Source organism: Schistocerca piceifrons, chromosome 4, assembly GCF_021461385.2.
Source record: "Schistocerca piceifrons isolate TAMUIC-IGC-003096 chromosome 4, iqSchPice1.1, whole genome shotgun sequence".
Taxonomy (NCBI): domain Eukaryota; kingdom Metazoa; phylum Arthropoda; class Insecta; order Orthoptera; family Acrididae; genus Schistocerca; species Schistocerca piceifrons.
In genome coordinates this window covers 742,205,884-742,229,236 of record NC_060141.1, presented here as the reverse complement: position 1 = coordinate 742,229,236, position 23,353 = coordinate 742,205,884, and the positions used below count along the sequence as shown (strand labels likewise).

The 23,353-nt window shown below is 44.3% G+C and overlaps 1 protein-coding gene across 1 annotated transcript in view; it reads left to right on the top strand.

Moving 5' to 3' along the window:
• Positions 1-23,353, top strand: part of LOC124795334 (heterogeneous nuclear ribonucleoprotein C-like) — a 449,230-nt gene that overhangs the window by 17,470 nt on the left and 408,407 nt on the right. The gene's annotated exons all lie outside the window — the stretch shown is intronic.

The window sequence follows — 23,353 nt, the reverse complement described above, 5'->3', positions numbered from 1 at the left end:
AAGATGTGCAAGCCCCCTCCATGAAAGACACGATCACACCATAACACCACCGTCTCCGAATTTTACTGTTGGCGCTACCCATGCTGGCAAATGACGTTCACCGGGCATTCGCCATACCCACACCCTGCCATCGGATCGCCACGTTGTGTACCGTGTTTCGTCACTCCATACAACATTTTTCCATTGTTTAATCGTCCTACATTTACGCTCCTTATACCAAGCAAGGCGTCGTTTGGCATTTACCGCCGTGATGATGTGTGGCTTATGAGCAGCTGCTCGACCGTGAAATCCAATTTTCCTCACCTCCCGCGTAACTGTCATAGTGCTCGCAGTGGATCCTGACGCAGTTTGGAATTCCTGTGTGATGGTCTGGATCGATGCCTGTCTATTACACATTAAGACCCTCTTCGACTGTCAGCGGTCTCTGTCAGTCAACAGACGAGGTCGACCAGTACGCTTTTATGCTGTACGTGTCTCTTCACGTTTCCACATCACTATCACATCGGAAACAGTGGACCTAGGGATGTTAATGAGTGTGGAAATCTCGTGTACAGACATGTGACACTCAATCACCTGACCACGTTCGAAGTCCGTGAGTTCCGCGGAGCACCCCATTCTGCTCTCTTACGATGCCTTACGACTACTGAGGTCGCTGATACGGAGTACCTGGCTGTAGGTGGCAGCACTTAATACGAGAAACGTATGTTTTTGGGTGTGTCCGGATACTTTTGATCACATAGTGTACATAGATTATTTTACTTTTAGTAATGTAGCTTCAAGTGTTTTCTATTACTCTTTTCTTTTCTTTTTCAACAGTCATCTGACTATTACTCTTTCAAAGTGAATATCGTTTATGACGGTGAGACTGAAAAATGCAATAATAGGATTTTTGTTTACAACACAATGACTGTTCCCCTTATAGCCCAGTTCGGCAGTATGACTAGTATACGCGCACCAGAAGTTGCAGCATCTTGTAACCGTATAAACCGGTTTCACCGCTACAACCTAACTGCCTACACTAACAATGAGACGACTGATGTTTGAGCCGGGGAATGTGGCAGGTACTCAGCTGGTCCTCTATTGCCTACACGTCTCCGGGGAAACCATGGGGACATGCGAAGGCAATTGTGTGTGCGGTGAAACCTTGCACATCACATGGAGCAGATGTTTGTGCTCGCATTCTGGTACATGAATTGAGGATAATAATAAAAGTAATGTCATGTGAGTCATCAGCCTGGTGCAAGTCTTTGAATTCGTCTCCACTTCGGCGACTAGTGTGTCCCTAACCTGCCCCAGCCATCCTACTGAGCAGAAGGTCCTACAGATTAATGTGCAATGCGCACGGTGCGTCTTTCCTGGAGAATTATAGCATCACTGTGAGGTGCAGGCTAAATCAAAGAAAGACTGGAAAATGTCCGCGTGTCGGTAGGGAGTCGATCTCGCAGTCTCTGGGTTTTCAGGCACGCGCTTTACCACTAGACTACGAGGCTCGACTTAAATATCTCGGTTAAAGTCCATGGGAAGTGGGTGCAGCAGTTAACAACAGCCGCTGGGAAAAACACGGGGCACATGCGACGGTATTTCAAAAATCAATACAGCTATTCTCGGATGAAAGGCACCGTACTTTTCCTCTTGTAGTTCTCCATCTGACTGTTAGTCACATCACCCCTTTTCATTTGAAAATTACGAGTTGCGTCCAAGGTAACGGCTCCCAAAATGGCTGTCATGTCTGTAATGTAGGCCAATAATTACTGGGTTTTAGGTGCGCCTATTGTGTGAACATTTATTTTGTGATAAATTCCCAAACTTGTTTGAGCACTTCAGTGTCATCGACAGTGGATACTTTTATCTAATTTTGTAAAATGTAAACATGTTTTAAATAATAATGACTCTAACGAAATAAGACCTACTTTGGGTTTTGTAAGGCTCTCTTTTCATTACCCAACAATCTAGAAAAAATAATGTAATAATTACTACAGACCAAAAGTATTTTATTCCTATTTTCGTTAGAATAATTATTATTTAAGATATGTTTCACTTTTCGGGACTGAATAATAATACACATTCAAATTTCGTTAAAATAATTATAATTTAAGACCTGTTGACATTTTACAGAACTAAAGAAAAATGCGTATATATATATATATATATATATATATATATATATATATATATATATATATATATTGTGACAATTATTGGACTATATGAGAAAAACGCAAATTAGTTACAAACTACGGCGTGTACACACTTTATTGAACACGTAAACGTCACGACAGATATTCGGATTTAAGTTACGACATGTTCGATATGCCTGTCATTATTGGCGATGATGTGGCGCGGACGAATAGCGAAATTCTGCTGTGACCGAGCGGCTCTTGGCGCTTCAATCCGGAACCGCGCTGCTGCTACGGTCACAGGTTCGAATCGTGCCTCGGGCATGGATGTGTGTGATGTCCTTAGGTTAGTTAGGTTTAAGTAGTTCTAAGTCTAGGGGACTGATGACCTCATATGTTAAGTCCCGTAGTGCTTGGAGCCTTTTGCAGTGTCGAAGGCATCATCGTGAATTGCATTGACTTCAGTGTGATTACTAACTTTCAACAAAAGAGCCATTCTGTTCGTATCATTGTGTATTTCTTTCAGTTAGCTTGTGTACTACACTGTAGCAGTTGTTTCTACATATGGTGCAAGTTTGATCGATCTGTGTTACTTGGCATTGACATATCATGCGAAAGTTACTTTCGTCATTACGTTTTGCACACAAGTGTTAGTAGGTCTTCCCCCTTGTCTGTCTCACTTTACCTGACAGACTTTCCGTTCATCCACCTGTCGTGGTAGTTCAGCACCTATGGACCACCCTACATTACGTTGTGCGCGCGACAAGCGACGAAATAAATGCCCAAAGCAATAAGGAAAGTGATAGAAAAGAAACAGACGGATGGGCGCTCCTATCGGAGCTCGAAAAATGCCAATATGTTCCTACTTATTTAAAAGACATACTGAAAAGTTGGGTACCAGCTGCTTCATTCTACCTACATCTACATCTACATACATACTCCGCAATCCACCATACGGTGCGTGGCGGAGGGTACCTCGTACCACAACTAGCATCTACTCTCCCTGTTCCACTCCCAAACAGAACGAGGGAAAAATGACTGCCTATATGCCTCTGTACGAGCCCTAATCTCTCTTATCTTATCTTTGTGGTCTTTCCGTGAAATATAAGTTGGCGGCAGTAGAATTGTGCTGCAGTCAAGTCTCAAATGCTTGTTCTCTAAATTTCATCAGTAGCGATTCACGAAAAGACCGCCTCCTTTTCTCCAGAGACTCCCACCCGAGTTCCTGAAGCATTTCCGTAACACTCGCGTGATGATCAAACCTACGAGTAACAAATCCAGCAGCCCGCCTTTGAATTGCTTCTGTGTCCTCCCTCAATCCGACCTGATAGGGATCCCAAGCGCTCGAGCAGTACTCAAGAATAGGTCGTATTAGTGTTTTATAAGCGGTCTCCTTTAACCACATCTTCCCAAAATTCTACCAATGAACCGAAGACGACTATCCGCCTTTCCCACAACTGCCATTACATGCTTGTCCCACTTCATATCGCTCTGCAATGTTACGCCCAAATATTTAATCGACGTGACTGTGTCAAGCGCTACACTACTAATGGAGTATTTAAACATTCTTTTTCCAATTCATCTGCATTAATTTACATTTATCTATATTTAGAGTTAGCTGCCATTCTTTATACCAGTCACAAATCCTGTCCTTCCTTTAACACCTTTGAGAATTTCCTTAACAACTTTGACACGCTCCGCTAACTGTAACTCACTCATACCCACTACTTCATCGGTGTAAGTCGCTCATACCCTACCCTTCAGTTGCCATTTCTCACTGATTCATGCAGCCTAACTCATTCTCGTTCTGATTACTTCTTTGTGTCTCCCTGTCAGTGTTTCCTGTCTCACATCCACAGTTCTGTCCTACTACTAGAGTCTCCTATCACTGTCACTGTCTTCCTCTTGCTCTCTCTCACTGCAATCTCTCCTTCCTTCCTTCCTTCTTTCCTTCCTTTCTTCCCTCCTTCCTTCCTACTGGTGTTGTCTGTTCTCACCCTCACTATTGCTTTCTTCCTCGTTATCATCACCATATACTCTGCCTGTGTCATTATCACTCGCTCTCACTTACTTCCACTTTCTCTTTATCCCCCCTCTCCCTCCCACCTCATGGAACTGTTTCATTCACTCTTCTAGCGTTGTTCTGTCATTGTTCCTCTGTCACTGTGTCGTCTCTTTCTGTCACGCTGCCTTTGTGTCATTCACTCTTTCTATAACTCTATTACTTTTTCGTCTACTTGTTACTGCCACTGTCTTCTCTGTCAGCATAAACAAGCGTGAATATCTTCGCATGCCAAAATTTTTTGGGAAGATTTTTAAAGGCGCCAAGGAAGGTAGAATGAGGCAGGTGGTACCCCACTTTTCAGTCAATCTTTTAAATAAACAAGAGCATTTTCGCATTTTAGGAGCATTTTACCGCATGTTCCCTTATTTTCCCTGCTGTAGCAGGGCATGTAACTCCTATGAAAAGAAATGTGTTAATCAGTAAAATTTAGATAGTTTACGAATTGAAATAACACGAAACAAATTTTACACTTGTCACCGAATTTTACGTGCACAAAAATCTTGCATGTGCTTCAGCACTGAAACATGGGGTGCCCTATGATGACAGACGCTTTACGGCGTATTTATCCGTGCTACGTCTCTTCATAAACTAAGTTTTCGTCTCGCACCGATTTTACGTCTACGAACCAGGGTAACTTTGAATCGCTGTGTCGCAGAAACTAATAAAGATATGACGAAATTTTTCAAGGTTGTTCCAGATCGGGATTTTTGGTATATATCGTAGCAATTGCAGCCATTTGCTGTGCGTAGCCGTCTCGGATTTTGCGGCTGGTTCGGTACCCAAAAAACTATTTTTTCGATGACGGGGAGATGGCTGTTGTAGACAAATTTTTGGAGAAAGAACCGCTAAAATTCGAACAGTTTGCTGCGGTTATTTATTTAGATTTCACCTCCTACCGAATTTACGTGTACGAGTAGGAAAATTCTGTATCTTGAAAACGGCAAGAAAATTTTCAAGGTTGTTCGATATTCTGAACTTAGTAATATATCTTAAAAATTTTATGCATTTGCTGTGCATAATCATCCTCGAATACTCCACTGAGACTTGGTCCACTGCTGACGGCGAAAATATAATGTTGTTGTTGTTATGGTCTTCAGTCCTGAGACTGGTTTGATGCAGCTCTCCATGCTACTCTATCCTCTGCAAGCTTCTTCATCTCCCAGTACCTACTGCAACCTACATCCTTCTCAATCTGTTTAGTGTGTTCATCTCTTGGTCTCCCTCTATGATTTTTACCCTCCACGCTGCCCTCCAGTACCACATTGGTGATTCCTTGATGCCTCAGAATATGCCCTACCAACCGATCCCTTCTTCTAACCAAGTAGTGCCAGAAATTTCTCTTCTCTTCAATTCTATTCAGTACCTCCTCATTAGTTATGTGATCTACCCATCTAATCTTCAGCGTTCTTCTGTAGCACCACATTTCGAAAGCTTCTACTCTCTTCTTCTCTAAACTATTTATCGTCCACGTTTAATTTCCGTACATGGCTACACTCCATGCAAATACTTTCAGAAACGACTTCCTGACACTTAAATCTATATTCGATGTTAACAAATTTCTCTTCTTCAGAAACGCTTTCCTTGCCATTGGTTCAAATGGCTCTGAGCACTATGGGACTCAACTGCTGAGGTCATTAGTCCCCTAGAACTTAGAACTAGTTAAACCTAATTAACCTAAGGACATCACAAACATCCATGCCCGAGGCAGGATTCGAAACTGCGACCCTAGCGGTCTTTCCAGACTGCAGCGCCTTTAACCGCACCGCCACTTCGGCCGGCTTTCCTTGCCATTGCCAGTCTACATTTTATATTCTCTCTACCTCGACCATCATCAGTTATTTTGTTCCCCAAATAGCAAAACTTCTTTACTACTTTAAGTGTCTCATTTCCTAATCCCCTCAGCATCACCCGATTTAATTCGACTACATTTCATTATCCTGCTTTTGCTTTTGTTGATGTTCATCTTATATCCTCCTTTCAAGGCACTGTCCATTCCGTTCAACTGCTCTTCCAAGTCCTTCGCTGTCTCTGACAGAATTACAATGTCATCGGCGAACCTTAAAGTTTTTATTTCTTCTCCATGGATTTTAATACCTACGCCGAACTTTTCTTTTGTTTCCTTTACTGCTTGCTCAATATACCGGTTAAATAACATCGGGGACAGGCTACAACCCTGTCTCACTCCCTTCCCAACCACTGCTTCCTTTTCATGTCCCTCGACTCTTATAACTGCCATCTGGTTTCTGTACAAATTGTAAATAGCCTTTCGCTCCCTGTATTTTACCCCTGCTACCCTTAGAATTTGAAAGAGAGTATTCTAGTCAACATTTTCAGAAGCTTTCTCTAAGTCTACAAATGCTAGAAACGTAGGTTTGCCTTTCCTTAATCTTTCTTCTAAGATAAGTCGTAAGGTCAGTATTGCCTCATGTGTTCCAGTGTTTCTACGGAATCCAAACTGATCTTCCCCGAGGTTGGCTTCTACTAGTTTTTCCATTCGTCTGTAAAGAATTCGTGTTACGAACAACTTCAGTTGGAACGACCACATAGATAATATTGTGGGGAAGGCGAGCCAAAGGTTGCGTTTCATTGGCAGGACACTTAGAAGCTGTAGCAAGTCCACTAAAGAGACAGCTTACACTACACTCGTTCGTCCTCTGTTAGAATATTGCTGCGCGGTGTGGGATCCTTACCAGGTGGGACTGACGGAGGACATCCAAAGGGTGCAAAAAAGGGCAGCTCGTTTTGTATTATCGCGTAATAGGGGAGAGAGTGTGGCAGATATGATACGCGAGTTGGGATGGAAGTCATTAAAGCAAAGACGTTTTTTTGTCGCGGGGAGATCTATTTACGAAATTTCAGTCACCAACTTTCTCTTCCGAGTGCGAAAATATTTTGTTGAGCCCAACCTACATAGGTAGTAATGATCATCAAAATCAAATAAGAGAAATCAGAGCTCGAACCGAAAGGTGTAAGTGTTCGTTTTTCCAGCGCGCTGTTCGGGAGTGAAATGGTAGAGGATTGTGGTTCGAGGAACCCTCTGCCAAGCACTTAAATGTGAGTTGCAGAGTAATCATGTAGATGTGGAGGTAGATGTAGATGAAGTAGTTCGCCTCTGAGCATAGTCTAAGCGAGCGCTGATTTTGTTAGCCTACAAGGTGTCGGGGTAATAACGCACGCACGGACGCACGCGTAATCACGCAGGCGGCGGCGGCGGGATGGGTCCCGCGGGACTGGTGCCGGGTTTCGCAGAACCTGGAGTCCGGCCAGCGCGGCCGTTGCAGCTGCCCGAAGGTCGCCCCGACAAACAGTTTACACATTCCCGTCCATCGTCTGCATTCTGACGCTGCCAGCTCTATTGTTCCCCAGAACCCACTGGCCTCTGCACGTTCCGATAAGAGGCAAGACGGCCCCTTTGTTCTGTTTCTATTATTGTTGCGAGTATCTCTAGAGAGTACCGGGAAGTCAGGTTACTCCGCTTCCTCTCCAGTCTCCTCTCCAGTTTTTCACAGACCGAACTCGTGCACTTAGTCGGAGGTAGCAGCGAGCTTTCGTAAGACAAGTATTCGTAGTATTCCTCGTGCAAGAAAACCAATATTGGAAGTGGGTCTGCAGCTTGCGTGATAGTAGCACATCAACCAGCAGTACTTGCGCGCCATTATTTATTCATATCGTTTTCAGGCAGGGTTACTGTTCTCTAGCCTTCGGTAGCCAAGGAGAACTGCAGAAACAAACGAAAGCTAACACTGTGTCGTGAGTCAGTGGTGAGTTCGGATCCATGTCTTAATACTGCGGCTAACTCGCTCTCCACTGCTAGTGTCCCTTCGTTGTAAATCATTGTAACTGACAGCAGGGTACAGAAAGGTGCAGATTTGGGTTCCCATAGTGGATGGCGTCATCATCACTTTTCAGCACACTTTCGGTATTGGTTGTAGGCATTTTTGGCTCCTAAAAGAAAACCACCCCACAAAGGAAGAGTGCAAATAACGAAAACAAATCACGGCTGTTGACTTAGCATATTACACTACTGCCATTAAAATTGCTACACCACGAAGATGACGTGCTAAAGACGCGAAATTTAACTGACAGGAAGAAGATGCTGTGATATGCAAGTGATTAGCTTTTCAGAGCATTCACACAAGGTTGGCGCCGGTGGTGTCACCTACAACGTGCTGACATGAGGGAAGTTTCCAACCGATTTCTCATACACAAACAGCAGTTGACCAGCGTTGCCAGGTGATACGTGGTTGCGATGTCTCGTGTAAGGAGGAGAAATGCGTACCATCACGTTTCCGCCTTTGATAAAGGTCGGATCGTAGTCTATCGCGATTGCGGTTTATCGTATCGCGACATTGCTGCTCGCATTGGTCGAGATCCAATGACTGTTAGCAGAATATGGAATCGGTGGGTTCAGGAGGGTAATACGAAACGCAGTGCTGGATCCCAAAAGCCTCGTATCACTAGCAGTCAGATGACAGGCACCTTATCCGCATGGCTGTAACACATCGTGCAGCCACGTCTCGATCCCTGAGTCAAAAGATGGGGACGTTTGCAAGACAACAACCATCTGCACGAACAGTTCGACGACGTTTGCAGCAGCATGGACTGTCAGCTCGGAGACCACGGCTGCGATTACCCTTGACGCTGCATCACAGGCAGGAGCGCCTGCCATGATGTACTCAACGACGAACCTGGGTGCATGAATGGCAAAACGTCATTTTTTCGGATGAATCCAGGTTCTGTTTACAGCATCATGATGGTCGCATCCGTGTCTGGCGACATCGCGGTGAACGCACATTGGAAGCGCGTATTCGTCATCGCCATACTGGCATATCACTCGGCGTGACGGTATGGGGTGCCATTGGTTACACGTCTCGGTCACCTCTTGTTCGCATTGACGGCACTTTAAACAGATGTGTTACGACCCGTGGCTGCCGGCCGGAGTGGCCGAGCGTTTCTAGACGCTTCAGCCTGGAACCGCGCGACCGCTACGGTCGTAGGTTCGAATCCTGCCTCGGGCATGGCTGAGTGTGATGTCCTTAGGTTGGTTAGGTTTAAGTAGTTCTAAGTTCTAGGGGACTGATGACCTTAGATGTTAAGTCCCATAGTGCTCGGAGCCATTTGAACCATTTGACCCGTGGCTCTATCCTTCATTCGATCCCTGCGGAACCCTACATTTTAGCAGGATAATGCACGACCGCATGTTGCAGGTCCTATACGGGCCTTTCTGGATACAGAAAATGTTCGACTGCAGCCCTGGCCAGCACATTCTCCAGTTCTCTCACCATTTGAAAACGTCTGGTCAAAGGTGGCCGACCAACTGGCTCGTCACAATATGCCAATCACTACTCTTGAGCCGGCCGGAGTGGCCTGCGGTTCTAGGCGCTACAGTCTGGAGCCGAGCGACCGCTACAGTCGCAGGTTCGAATCCTGCCTCGGGCATGGATGTGTGTGATGTCCTTAGGTTAGTTAGGTTTAACTAGTTCTAGGCGACTGATGACCTCAGAAGTTAAGTCGCATAGTGCTCAGAGCCATTTGAACCATTTGAACTACTCTTGATGATCGTGTTGAAGCTGCATGGGCAGCTGTACCTGTACACGTCATCCAAGCTCTGTTTGACTCAATGTCCAGGCGTAACAAGGCCGTTATTACGGCCAGATATGATTGCTCTGGGTACTGATTTCTCAGGATCTATGCACCCAAATTGCGTGAAAATGTAATCACATGTCAGTTCTAGTATAATATATTTGTCCAATGAATACCCGTTTATCATCTGCATTTCTTCTTGGTGTAGCAATTTTAATGGCCAGTAGTGTATAATAGTCTACTCTGTGGTAAATGGCACTTACAGCAGAACGAGAAGACAGCGGTGAAGGGAAAAGGAGTCCTGGCCGCTCTCATTCTCCTGTCTTTGGTGTGGTGTCTGCCTGTAAACTAATTACCGTCAACACAATTGTTCTGTGTAACAGTCAGATTTAAAATACGTTGGAGTTTCTTATTACCGTAACTACAGTGCTAAGATCCTGAACACGAAGCATGTGTAACACTAAAACGCTAAACTAAAATGTAGAAAGAGTAATCCACTAAATTGTAGGCCCATATCATTAACGTCGATATGGAGCAGAATTTTCGAACAATATATTGTGTTCGAACATTGCGAATTACTTCGAACAGAACGGTCATTTGACACAGTCGGCACTGATTTAGAAAACACGAAGCGTTGAGTGCCATTGTCTAATAACACTGTACTACACAAGCGGCTGGTAATCAAATTGCGTGCTTATGGAATATCGTCTCAGCTAAGGGACTGGCTTCACGATTTCCTGTCAGAGGGGTCACAGTTCGTAGTAATTGACGGAAAGTCGTAGAGTTAAACAGAAGTGATTTCTGGCGTTCCCCAGGATAGTGTTAAAGACCCCCTGCTGTTCCTTATCTATGCAAACGATTTAGGAGCCAATCTGAGCAGCCGTCTTAGGTTGTTCGCAGATGATGCTGTCGTTTATTGTCTAGTAAAGTCATCAGAAAACCAAAACAAATTGCAAAACGATTTAGAAAAGGTATCTAATGGTGCGAAAATGGCAATTGGCGTTAAAGAACAAAAAATGTGAGGTCTTCCACATGAGTGCTAAAACAAATCCGTTAAACTTCAGTTACACGATAAATCAGTTGAATCTAAAGACCATAAATTCACCTAAATACCTAGGAATTATAATTGCAAACAAGTTAAATTGAAAGGAACGCATAGAAAATGTTGTGGGGAAGGCAAACCAAAGACTGCGTTTTATTGGCAGAACATTTAGAACATGCAACAGATCTACTAAAGAGACTGTCTACACTACGCTGGGTCGTCCTGTTTTGAAGCAGTGGTGCGTGGTCTGGGAACCTTATCAGGTAGGATTAACACAGTACATGGAGGAAGTTCAAAGAAGAGCAGCACGTCTTGTACTATCGCGAAATAGGGGAGAGAGTATCACGGACATGATACAGGGTTTGGGATGGACGCCATTAAAAGGAAGGCTTTTATCGTTAAGGCGGAATCTCCTCACGAAATTTCAATCACCAAATTTCTTCTCCGAATGGGAAAATATTTGGTAGACGCCGACCTACCTAGGGAGAAACGATCATCATAACAGAATAAGGGAAATGAGATCTCGCACGGGAAGTTATAGGTGTTCGTTTATTCAGCGCGTTCTTTGAGAATACAGAATTATTGTGAAGGTGGTTCGGTGAACTCTCTACCAGGTACTAAAGTGATTTGCAGAGTGTCCATGTAGATGCAGATGCAGATGATTACTAATTTTGAAGGATATGTAGAACAGTGTATCGAGAAGGTATAAGATTGTACAGATGATAACACATGCAAGTGTACCAGCGCCCTCTGTCGTGTGATAAGACCAGTGTTAGGCGCCAGGCTCAGGAAATGAAGAGCCGCCATACGTCTTTGAAAAATTATAGAACGTTACCACTTTTCCTTACCAACGAGTGCGATATAATCATGTTACTACGGCAGGGGAAGCTACCGTTATAGCATTTGTAGACTCAGAAGTAACCTTTAATATTGTAGACTGAATCGTACTATTCGAGATTCTGAAGACAGCAGGGAAGAAATACTGGGAACGAAGTCCTATCCAGAGCTTGTACATAAAACTCACTGCACTTGTAAGAATAGGACATAAAAGGCAATCTGTGGTTCAGAAGGGAGTGAGAAACGGTTGTACCTTACTCCAGATTTTATTCTGTCTGTAGTCTGTACATTGAGCAGACGGTAAAAGAAACCAAAATGTCATTTGGGAACGGAATAAATGTTGTGGGAGACGAAAAAAAATGTTTATCAATAATATTCTAATTGCGTCAGTGACAGCAAAGGGCTTCGAAGATAATATGAAGGGAGTGTATAGTGTTTTGAAAACATGTTATTCTCTCTCTGTAGTGAGCAAGCAGTGAAGTGAATCGAAGAGTAATATGCAAAGGGAATTTAACTTCAGAAAGAAGGAATAAAAATTACGTTTTGCCGATGACATGGTAGTTCTGTCAGAAACGGCAAGGGACTTGGAAGATCAGTCGAAAGGAATCAATAGTGTCATGAAAACAGGCTCTGATATGAACATCAATAAAAGTAAAACTAGGATTTAGTCTAATGAAATAAGGCGATGCTGAGCGAGTAAGATTTAGAGATAAGACAGTGAAAATTGTACAAAAAATCTGGTATTTCGGAAGCAAAATAGCTATGGCAGAAGTAAAGAGAATATGAAACACCACCTTACAGAATAAGTGTTTTTGAAGAAGTGAAATATTTTAACTTTTAACGTAAATTTAAGTCCCAAGAAGTCTTTTCTGTAAGTATCTGTCAGGAGTGTAGCCGAACATGAAAGATAGACAGGGATGTTACAAAGACAATAGATAGTTTTCAAAGGTGGTGTTGCAAATGAATGACGACGATTAGATTGGTAGATTATATACGATTATGAAGAGACACTGAATCAAATCGGAAATAAAATGCATTATGGCACAAACAGACCAAAGCAGGGATTGGTTGATAGACCACATCTTCTGGCACTCGGAATGATAAATTTAATAATGGAGGGCAGCATGAGGTTCGAAAATTATGGAGACGAAGGATGGGCCAGTAAGTGGTTTCAAGTGGATGTACGTAGCCGTAGCTATGAAGGGAAGCTTAGAATACAGTGGAGAGCTGCATCAGATAATAACTGCAGTGCGTATAAACAAGGGCAGAATGATTGTTTACTGAGAAGCGACATTTCGCCCCACTACAGCAAAATAGAGGGCAACTTGTGTGGACGCGGTGGATGGAAGGAAGGCGGTAATGAGCAGCACCGAGCGGGTAGCTGGGCCGTCCAGTGTGTCCACAGCCGCCTCTTGTCCACATCTCTTCCACAGTGTTGGATCGATGCCCGATCACTGCACCGGATGTTGACCTGTCACTGTCGGCGCTCCGACGCCACCTGCGCCCCACGAACCACAAACGCCTCACACTGCTGTGGACACGCTGACACGCGTGCTGATGTTTGCGCCCTGTGAAGTGCTGTAACAAAAGAGCGAGGCAGTTCTGCCTGGCTACTCCGGTGGCTGCTCCCGTCCGGCACTGATTTGCCGCAGTGAGGCTCATATCGCAAGTGCTCATTGCGCAGTAGTCGATGTTTTTTCCACGGCAGGTGATTCTTAAGCCCGTTCGCCCACGGGCGCAACGCACTGTCGCCTGAGCGTGGGACACCAGACGACTGAGTCATGGCCCATTATACTGAATTCTGCCTCGCCCATTGCCGCATCTGCAACGCACTTGCAGCGCAACTTTGCGTGCGACTCCCAGTTGCGTCGCGATTCCTGACTATGGCGCGATCTCCATGCATTTCACTGAGATGACGGAAGTCATGATATAGCAACAGGCACATGTACAGATGGCGGTAGTATTGCATGCGAAAGGTATAAAAGGGCAGTGCATTGGTGGAGCTTTCATTTGTAATTAGGTAGTGCATGTGGAAAGGTAATCAGTCCCTAAGCTTACACACTACTTAACCTAAATTATTCTTGTGGTGTAACCGCCAGACACCACACTTGCTAGGTGGTTAGTATACGTCGGACATGCGTGTCGCCACTGTCAGTGATTGCAGACCGAGCGCCGCCACACGGCAGGTCTAGAGAGACGTCCTAGCACTCGCCCCAGTTGTACAGCCGACTTTGCTAGCAATGGTTCACTGACAAATTACGCTCTCATTAGCCGACACGATAGTTAGCATAGCCTTCAGCTACGTCATTTGCTACGACCTAGCAAGGCGCCATTATCATTTGTTATTTATCTTGGGATGCATGTACAGTCAGACCGATGTTCACCAATTATGGATTAAAGTTAAGTATTTCACCATCTGCGTCCGTTTTTCTAAGTTCTAAATTCCTTGTCATTTTCCAGACCTCACGCCAGCCTGCGTGAGCTTAAACGCGTGCCTTTCGGCTTCCTCCAAACCCCGTGAATTGGCTCCTGCCAATTCACAATAATTCTAAGGACAAACACACACACCCATGCCCGAGGAAGGACTCGAACCTCCGCCGGGACGAGCCGCACAATCCATGACCCCAATGCAGAATAGAGCTATACGCCTCGGACCTTCCATTTCGGAAATCGTTGCGGAATTCAGTATTCCGAGATCCACAACGTCACGAGTGAGCCGAGAATACCAAATTTCAGGCATTACCTCTCTCAACTGACAACGCAGTGACCTATGGATAACGACCGAGAGCAACAGCGTTTGCGAAGAGTTGTCAGTGCTGACAGACACTGCGTGAAATAACTGCAGAAGTCGATGTGGGACGTACGACGAACGTGTCCGTTAGGACAGTGCGACGAAATTCGGCATTAGTGGACTATGGCGGCAGACAACCGACGCGAGAGCCTTTCGAAAAGCACGACATAGCCTCCAGCGCCTCGCCTGGGCCCATGACCATATCGGTTGGACCCCAGACGACTGGAAGACCATTGCCTAGTCAGATGAGTCACGATTTCAGCTGGTAAAAACTGGTGTTATGGTTAGAGTGTGACGCAGACCCCAAGAAGCCATGGACCCGAGATGTCAACAAGAACTGTGTAAGCTGCTGGTGGCTCCGTAGTAATGGTGTGGGCGGTATTTACAAGGAATGGACTGGGTCTTCTGGTCCAACTGAACCGATCATGGGTTGGAAATGGTTATGTACAGCTACTTGGAACCTATTTGAATCCTTTCATGACATCATGTTCCCAAACAACGATGAAATTTTTTGAATGACAATGCGCCGTGTCATCGAGCTACAGTTGTTCGCGATTTGTTTGAAGAACAGTTTGGACAGTTCGAGCGAATGATTTGATCACCTACATCGCCCGACCTAAATCCCATCGGGCATTTGCCATATAGTCGAGAGGTCAGTTCGTGCACAAAATTCTGCACGGCTACACTTTCGCAATTATGGACCGCAATAGAAGGTAGTGCGGCTCAATATTACCGTAGGGGATTTCTAGCGAGTTGTTGAGTCTATGCCATGTCGATTTGCCGGATTACGCTGCACAGGAGGTGGTCCGACACGATATGAGAACCCACGAGTATTGTTTCCTCAGTGTAATCTTCAATGAGTGGCTTCAATTGGATGTGTCATACGTGAAGCACACCTGTGGACGCTCTTTTCGTCGAATTGAAGACATTTTAGCTGTATTCGCGTGAAGTCTCTTCGGGGAGGCTAATATTTTGTCTAGTGACCCAGATTGTCTTACACAGATTCATTTCATATACTCTGGTTTATCCTGCTTAAGCAGCACCACTGCTCTCGAATGATTGCAGCTCTCTCTTTTGGCACCAGTTTCGTTTGGACGGCGGTGGGATGTGTCGCTGACGAAGTTGTGCAGAATCCAATGTATGTACAAGAAGGTGATCGGATTATTTGATTCAGCTATCTAATTTCCGTACGCGGTATGACGTACGAGACTTCCCATGCAGTAAACGAGTACCACAGGCGAGGCAACCCGTAATACAGGCAGTACATCCTAGTCGATTACTGTGAACGCAATGGCAAGCTCAGCTATAAAGAAAGTTTTGCAGTTTCCACAGTTCGGTATCTCTATACCCACCGCAGGTGATTAAATTAGATGTGTAACATTCGCGCAGGAATCGCTCGTGTGCTACATCTTTCATGCCACGATAACTTTATTTTGTCGCTATTTTGCTTTAAATTTTCTCTCTAGCAGTTGCCTATGTTTGTTCCAGTTCGCCGGCGTTTTCCCAGCTATCAGAAACCTTCTTTTCTCCTTGATTCTTTAGTGTTTTAACTTGTATTGGTAGACAATGGTCCGCAGCTCGTGGTCGTGCGGTAGCGTTCTCGCTTCCCGCGCCCGGGTTCCCGGGTTCGATTCCCGGCGGGGTCAGGGATTTTCTCTGCCTCGTGATGACTGGGTGTTGTGTGCTGTCCTTAGGTTAGTTAGGTTTAAGTAGTTCTAAGTTCTAGGGGACTGATGACCATAGATGTTAAGTCCCATAGTGCGCAGAGCCATTTGAACCATTATGTAGACAATGTCTGGATTGTTTTTAAGGTTTGTGAATTGACTAAAGTTTTCGTGTCCATTCTAAATAATGCATCTCCATTGTAGTCAAACGACAACCAGATTAAATTGTGAAGAGTTCCCCAATCGCGTGAAGCACAATTTGAACCTGATGGTGTAGGTGATCAGTTGGACTCTGGAGTGGGGGAGACATTTAAATGCATGCGCGCTTATGAACCATCTACGTTATCGGACATTGATCGAGACAGGTTGCGAAAAACACACACACACACACACACACACACACACACACACATCCTCGATGTGCTCCATAGATTTGACATCAGTCGACCTTGGCTTCCAGAAGCACTTTCTACTTAAGCTTTTATAAGTAAGAATGTATGAGGGGACATTTAATTTTCTGACGAATTCTCTGCAATACCTGTGAGTTGTTTTATTATGCTTTTATAAGAAATTTCGTTTCTCTTCATAATATCCACTTTTCAAATATAATGAGCGCATATGTTTAATTAGTTTTGCATAAGCCAGCACGTATACCGAAACAGGATAAAAAAAAAAGAAACAGTGTATTAGAAAACGATGATTATATGGAAAACGCCTGAATTGAATTAAATATTAAAATCCTGTCGTCACAAATTCTTCATCATATGTCGAGCTTCAGAGCAGAAAACCAGCATATTTTTACGGTATAGATATAAGCTCACCGAACAAGAAATTGATCTCCCCCCAGAGAATTCGTTACAAGCATCATTTAATACTGTGTAATTGCGCCCCGGGGCCTGATAGCCGACAGAATTTGGTCAGAAAATGAGTCCACAAGGTTGTGAAAGTACCTCGCAGCCAGCCACTCGCTGAGGATTTTATGGCGAAGTTCCAGCAAATTTCGAGAATGTTGATGTAGGTTCTACCCGTCGTTCCATAATTTTTATAGGGGTTCAAGTGAGAGGATATTGCAGATCAGTCAAGAAGTGATAAAGTGGGGCAGTGTTCCAGAAACCAGTCACATAGTCTTCCAGCCAGATGAAGTTTGCTGTTGTCTTCTTGAAAAACAGGGGTAACAGTAGCGTACTCATAAAGGCAACACCTGATCGTTCAGAATGTTTGAATAAAAATACGTGTCTTGGCCATCCGTCACAACCTTTAATTACATTCTTCTTGACACCATTAGTCTCCTACATCGGCTTTCTCTGCTTAACGTAACAGAATTATAACGTTATGGCCTATTTGCAACTTGGATATGTAATAAGCCTATGTTACATTCTGTTGTTACTTTCTGAAGGTAATTTTCAAAAAAATGGTTCAAATGGCTTTGAGCACTATGGGACTAAACTTCTGAGTTCATCAGTTCCCTAGAACTTAGAAGTACTTAAACCTAACTAACCTAAGGACATCACACACATCCATGCCCGAGGCAGGATTCGAACCTGCGACCGTAGCGGTCGCATGGTTCCAGACTGTAGCGCCTAGAACCGCTCGGCCACTCCGACCGGCGGTAATTTTCTCATAAGGCATTTGGGACAGTATCACCCGATTCCTTAATCACTTTAGTCATCGACACTACAGCTGTTTAAATTACCCCAAATACTACGTATAACATTTTCACGAATGCTATGCTCAAAGGTTATGATTTCCGATAGCTGGTGTGGTGTCGATATACCAAAAGAACTTCAACGAAACAGTTTTGATCTTGGGTGATGAGTGTGTGTGTTTATAGTGAAAAAGACTCGAGAAGTGTTCTGCAATTACTTCTGATGTATTTCACGAGGGATCACGTATTTCTCGCCTATCCTGGTAAATCTTAACAGTGCTGAGGAGGGCTGACAACTGATTGTATACAAAGTTTTGTATTTTTATACAGGGTGATTTTTTTCACTGTGTACAAACTCTGGATATTGAGCGATGAGAGGATACGGAACAAAAAAGATCTAATGAACTAACGTCTGGAAATGGATAGTTTCCATGCTAGAGACCACTTGTTCAGTCATACATTGTTACAGAGATTGCGGTATAATACGCGCTGTTCCATGCAGCCACAGTTACAGTTTGAATTGCAAGTGGTTTTTTTTCTGGCGGCGTTCGTAGCGACAACCAATTCGCTGTAGAAACGGCTTACGAAGTCACCGCCACACTTTTAATAGCGGGCCGACCGGTCCGCTGGAACAGTGAACAGAAAGATGAAAACCCAAACACTCTGATTAAATAAAAGTCGGTACTTATCTTTATTACGAAGATACAGAAATACAGTAGTGAACACCGTCTACAGAAATCTGTCTAGTTCGAGTCGGAGCGGCTAGGTCAGCGTCGGCTGACGACAAACAACAACTCTGCTGCGATGAACACACAACTGACTAGCAAGTACACAATTCGGTGGCGAGTATACAACTGAGCGGCGAATACAGAACTGTCCTAGCGCTCGCGACTCCAGCGCTTAAGAAGCCAGAAGCCAGCGGTGGCGCGCGCAGACTTGCGGCGATTAGCTGTCTCGCTGGCGCTGCTTATGCGGACGGCGTCCGGACTTTGATGCTGCCAACCTTTTGGCAGCGGGCTCGGGTGGCATTACTGGCTAGGATATAACAGTTTTCATGTCCCTCCGCGCAAGCGTGTAGCTTGTTCTGACTCACAATTTCACATCGGTGCCAGCCGAGTGGCCGCGCGGTTAGAGGCGCTACAGTCTGGAGCTGCGCGACTGCTACGGTCGCAGGTTCGAATCCTGCCTCGGGCATGGATTTGTGTGATGTCCTTAGATTAGTTAGGTTTAAGTAGTTCTAAGTTCTAGGGGACTGATGACCTCAGAAGTTAAGTCCCATAGTGCTCAGAGCCATTTGAACCATTTTTTTCACATCGGTAAGGCTGCATCCGAATAGTGTCAAAGGCAGTATGAATGCGCTGCTCCAGTGTCTGCACATCTGGAATGGGCTCTGCCTACATGATCCTTTAGAGATGGCCCCGTAACCGGAAATCACGCGGATTCAGATTTTGTGAACGAGCAGGTCATGCATCTGGTGCCACTCCTCCGGTCCATCGACACGATTGAGATGCGTCCGGGTATAAACGGCGAAGTGGGATTGGAGCATCATCATGTAGCAGCCACATAACCATTCGAATCATCGATAGCACTTCTTCCAGCAGGGGAGGCAGTCACCCGCAAGGAACGCCGAATGTTTCGGCCCGTTTGTCGAAGTGGAAGGAAGACAGGTCCCAAAATACGTTCTCCAGTTATCCCGGCCCACACTTTCCAGCTGCGTCGACGCCTATAATTTGCTGTCATCGTACCATGGGGGTTACCCATACTATCCCACGGACGACTGTTACGAAAAGCTGAAGATACCACTCCGCGTAGAGGTGGCCTTATCTGTGAATACGGTGGATGCACAAATCCAGAAATCGTGGTTGCCTGTTGAAGCCAGTGCCAAAACGGTTCCAGATGTGGAAAGTCTGTCGCACACTGTGCAAGCGATAAGGGTGGGAACAGTTGCAATGGAGAATGTTCCACACGGTCGTCTGGCTTGCGCTACATTGGCCTGGCCAACTGCCTAGTACTGACACAGTGGTGGTCTTCCACAGTGTTAATCACATTTTCCTCCAACTCTGGTGTCCGAACGTTTCTGGTACGTCCTTCATGATCTCCTGCATCCTGGAACTATCCTGTCTCAGACAAACGGCGAAGCACTGTTGCAAACATTGAATACTGTGATTGTTGTCGGCAGTTACAGGTCTCCTGATACAGCCTCGCTGCCCGGCGCCCGTTGCCATTTGCGTTTCCGTAAGTAAACACCATATCGGCACGCTTTCGATTCGACTACGGAACCATTGTATATAACGCTGTATCACATCGACTATAAGGTGAGACTGCAAGAGAAATGAATCGGATACAACATTACCACTGACAATGGTAGGATAGGCATGACGTGTGAGGAGCAGTAACACCCTCTAGGAGGATTCCATGCGTACTGTTACTGTAACTGCATGGTACAGCGTGTATTAGACCGCAGTCTCTGTAACAAAGTAAGGTTGAATAAATGGAGCATGGAAATCATGCATTCCGGACATAAGTTCATTAGCCCCTTTTCCGATCCGGATCCTCTTATTGATCTACATCTACATGGATACTCTGCAAATCAAATTTAAGTGGTTGAAAGAGGATTCATCGAACCACCTTCACAATAATTCTCTGTTATTCCAATCTAGTACAGCCCGCGGAAAAAAACGAACGCCTATATCAACCTCCTACAGCCCGCAGAAAAAACCAACAGCTATATCTTCCCGTGCGAGCTCTGATTTCCATTAGATAATTCTGTCGCAACGAAAAACACCTTTGCCGGCCGGAGTGGCCGTGCGTTTCTAGGCGCTACAGTCTGGAACCGAACGACCGCTACGGTCGCCGGTTCGAATCCTGCCTCGGGCATGGACGTGTGTGATGTCCTTCGGTTGGTTAGGTTTAATTAGTTCTAAGTTCTAGGCGACTGATGACCTCAGAAGTTAAGTCGCATAGTGCTCAGAGCCATTTGAACCATTTGAAAAACACCTTTATTTTAATGATGTAGGCCCCCAAGTCCTGTAACACTTCAGTGACACCCTCTCCCCTATTTCGCGATAATACAAAACGTGTTGCCCCTCTTTGAACTTTCTCTATGAACTCCGTCAATCCTATCTGGTAAGAATCGCACACAGCGCAGCTATATTGTAAAAGAACCGTAGAGTTTGTACTCGGCGGAAGAAATCACCCCGTATATAGATAAAATTGGACGGATGCGAGTAGAACTCCCGTAGTAATGGTTCCACACAAACTTAATTAAGTTCCGGGAATCGAGGATTCGACGATTTTTGCCTGTTATCAACATTGATACTGGCAAGATATCAGTCAGGGAGATTCCGAGAGTATTTTAATTTTCAGTTTGAAGTCGGATATAAATGATTTTTTCGTGTGATATAATTACTCGTACAAATTAACGATTTCTCATTCTTTTCCTTTTCTTGTACTATGAATCTTTTGTTGTTGCCAAATTTCATGATTGTACGTCAAGGGGAAATACTCAATAGGTTTTAATGAGTGAGTTTGCGAGTGTCAAAATATGTGACCTGAGTGGTCATATCTTTTGATTGCATTTACTTAGAAGCTTAATTATTTACACCACAAAAGTGCAATAGATCTCAGACGTGACAGGAATTTCAACTCCATACGTCTACCGGTTGTTGAGAGGAAGGAGTCTTGGCAGAGGGACAGACAGACAGTCGGATAACAAATGACAAAAAAATAGTTTTCGTATGGTATAATGACAAATTAACAGTCTTTACGTGTACTGTGAAACCTTTCTTCTTGTGAAATTTGATGATTCTAGACCAGCGGGAAATGCCCTATAGGTTTTGGTGAGTGAGTGAGCGAATATCAAAATACGTGTCATAATGGCCGTATCTTTTGATTACATAGCCTTAGAAGCTAACGTTTATTATACCGCCAAAGGACCATAGACCTTAGCATGTGATATAAATTTCAACTTAACACGTCTAAGCGTTCCTGAGAAGAAAGGGTAGTAATGACAGACAGCCTAGCAAATAGCAATGGTATAATTATAAATCCACCACTATCGGATTTTTTCTGTAGTTGTACAGTGAAACCTTGTTTCTTGCCAAATTTCATGATTCCAGGTTAACGGGAAGTACCCTATAAGTTTTGATGAGCAAGTTTGCGAGTATCAAAATGTGTGACATAAATGGCCGTATCTCTTGATTGCACTGACTTAAGAGATTCCCTTTTTTTCCGTCGCCAAGGGACCGCAGACATTAATATGTGACATACATTTCTATCTGATACGATTACCCGCGTCTGAGAAAAAGGGGTTTTAATAGACAGAGACTGACAGACTAGGAGCAAACTGATCCTCTAAGGGTTCCGTTCTTAGACGGTCTGAGATACGCCACGTGATACAGATGTTGGTTTCAAATCATAAGCTGTCCCAGTACATGATCAAACAGTTCGTCAAACTTTAGAAGATGTGTCGAATGTTTGAGCTTTCTTGACGCGTTTGTGAAACATAGAGAATGTTTCAGGCAATTTGTGATTGACAGAAGATTTGATCAGGTGGCAGACTTTGTTTGTTTGGATGTTTAGCGAAAAAGAGTTTTATGACAGTTTACCTCACTGTTTGGTAAGTATTCACAACTATGAAAACTACGATCCACGACAGGAACAAAAGAGTACCGGCATTTACCAAAGTGCTGAAGTGTTGCATCTTTCCCAGTTATATGTTACACAGGAAGAGGTTAAGAAAATCACTATTCTACTCGAAACATAAAAGCCAGAGTACAATAGAATAAAAAAAGTCAAAGCTCCTGTCATTGGATGGCCAAGTAGAAGAGACGGGTTCTGTGTGCAGTATTCCCTTGATCAAGTCTTCATGGGCATATTTCTCTCTTGTGTCAAACATTACCTGTACCAGCGTCTTGTTTCCTTTTACTCCTCTATATTGTGATCTTGGTTTGATACAGTTGTCCTCGCTACTCTGCCGTGTGTAAGCCCCTTCATCCCCGAGTAGTTACTACCACCTTCATCGTTTGAGCCTACTTTATTGATCTGTTGGCCTCCCTCAATAACTTTTACCTCCCACACTTCTCACTCAACCAGTGCTTCCCTTTCATACCACTCGTCTGTTACAGTTGCATCTTGGTTTCTGGACCAGTTTTAAATAGCCTTTTGCCCCCTATATTTGACCCCTGCTACCTTCAGAATTTGAAGGAATGTGTTCCAGTCGACATTGTCAAAAGCTTTCTCCAAATCCACAAAAGCTATATAAAAGTTTGCCGTCCCTTAACGTATCTTCGAAGATTAGTCGAAGGTTCAGTATTTCCCCGCGTGTTCCTACATTTTTTTCGGAATCGAAACTGATCTTCCGTCGGTCTACCTCTGCCAGTTTTGCTATTCTTCTGTAAATAATTCCCATTAGTATTTTGTAGCCATGACTTGTTAAACTTATGGTCAGCACATGCTTTATTTGGAACTGGAGTTACTTCTTGATGTGTAGTTCTCCTGTTCATACATCCCAGCAGGTCGAATACTTTTATTACACTGGCTCTCCCAAGGACATCAGTAATTCTTAGGGAATGTCGTCCTTTATTACAGGGGCCTTGTTTGAACTTATT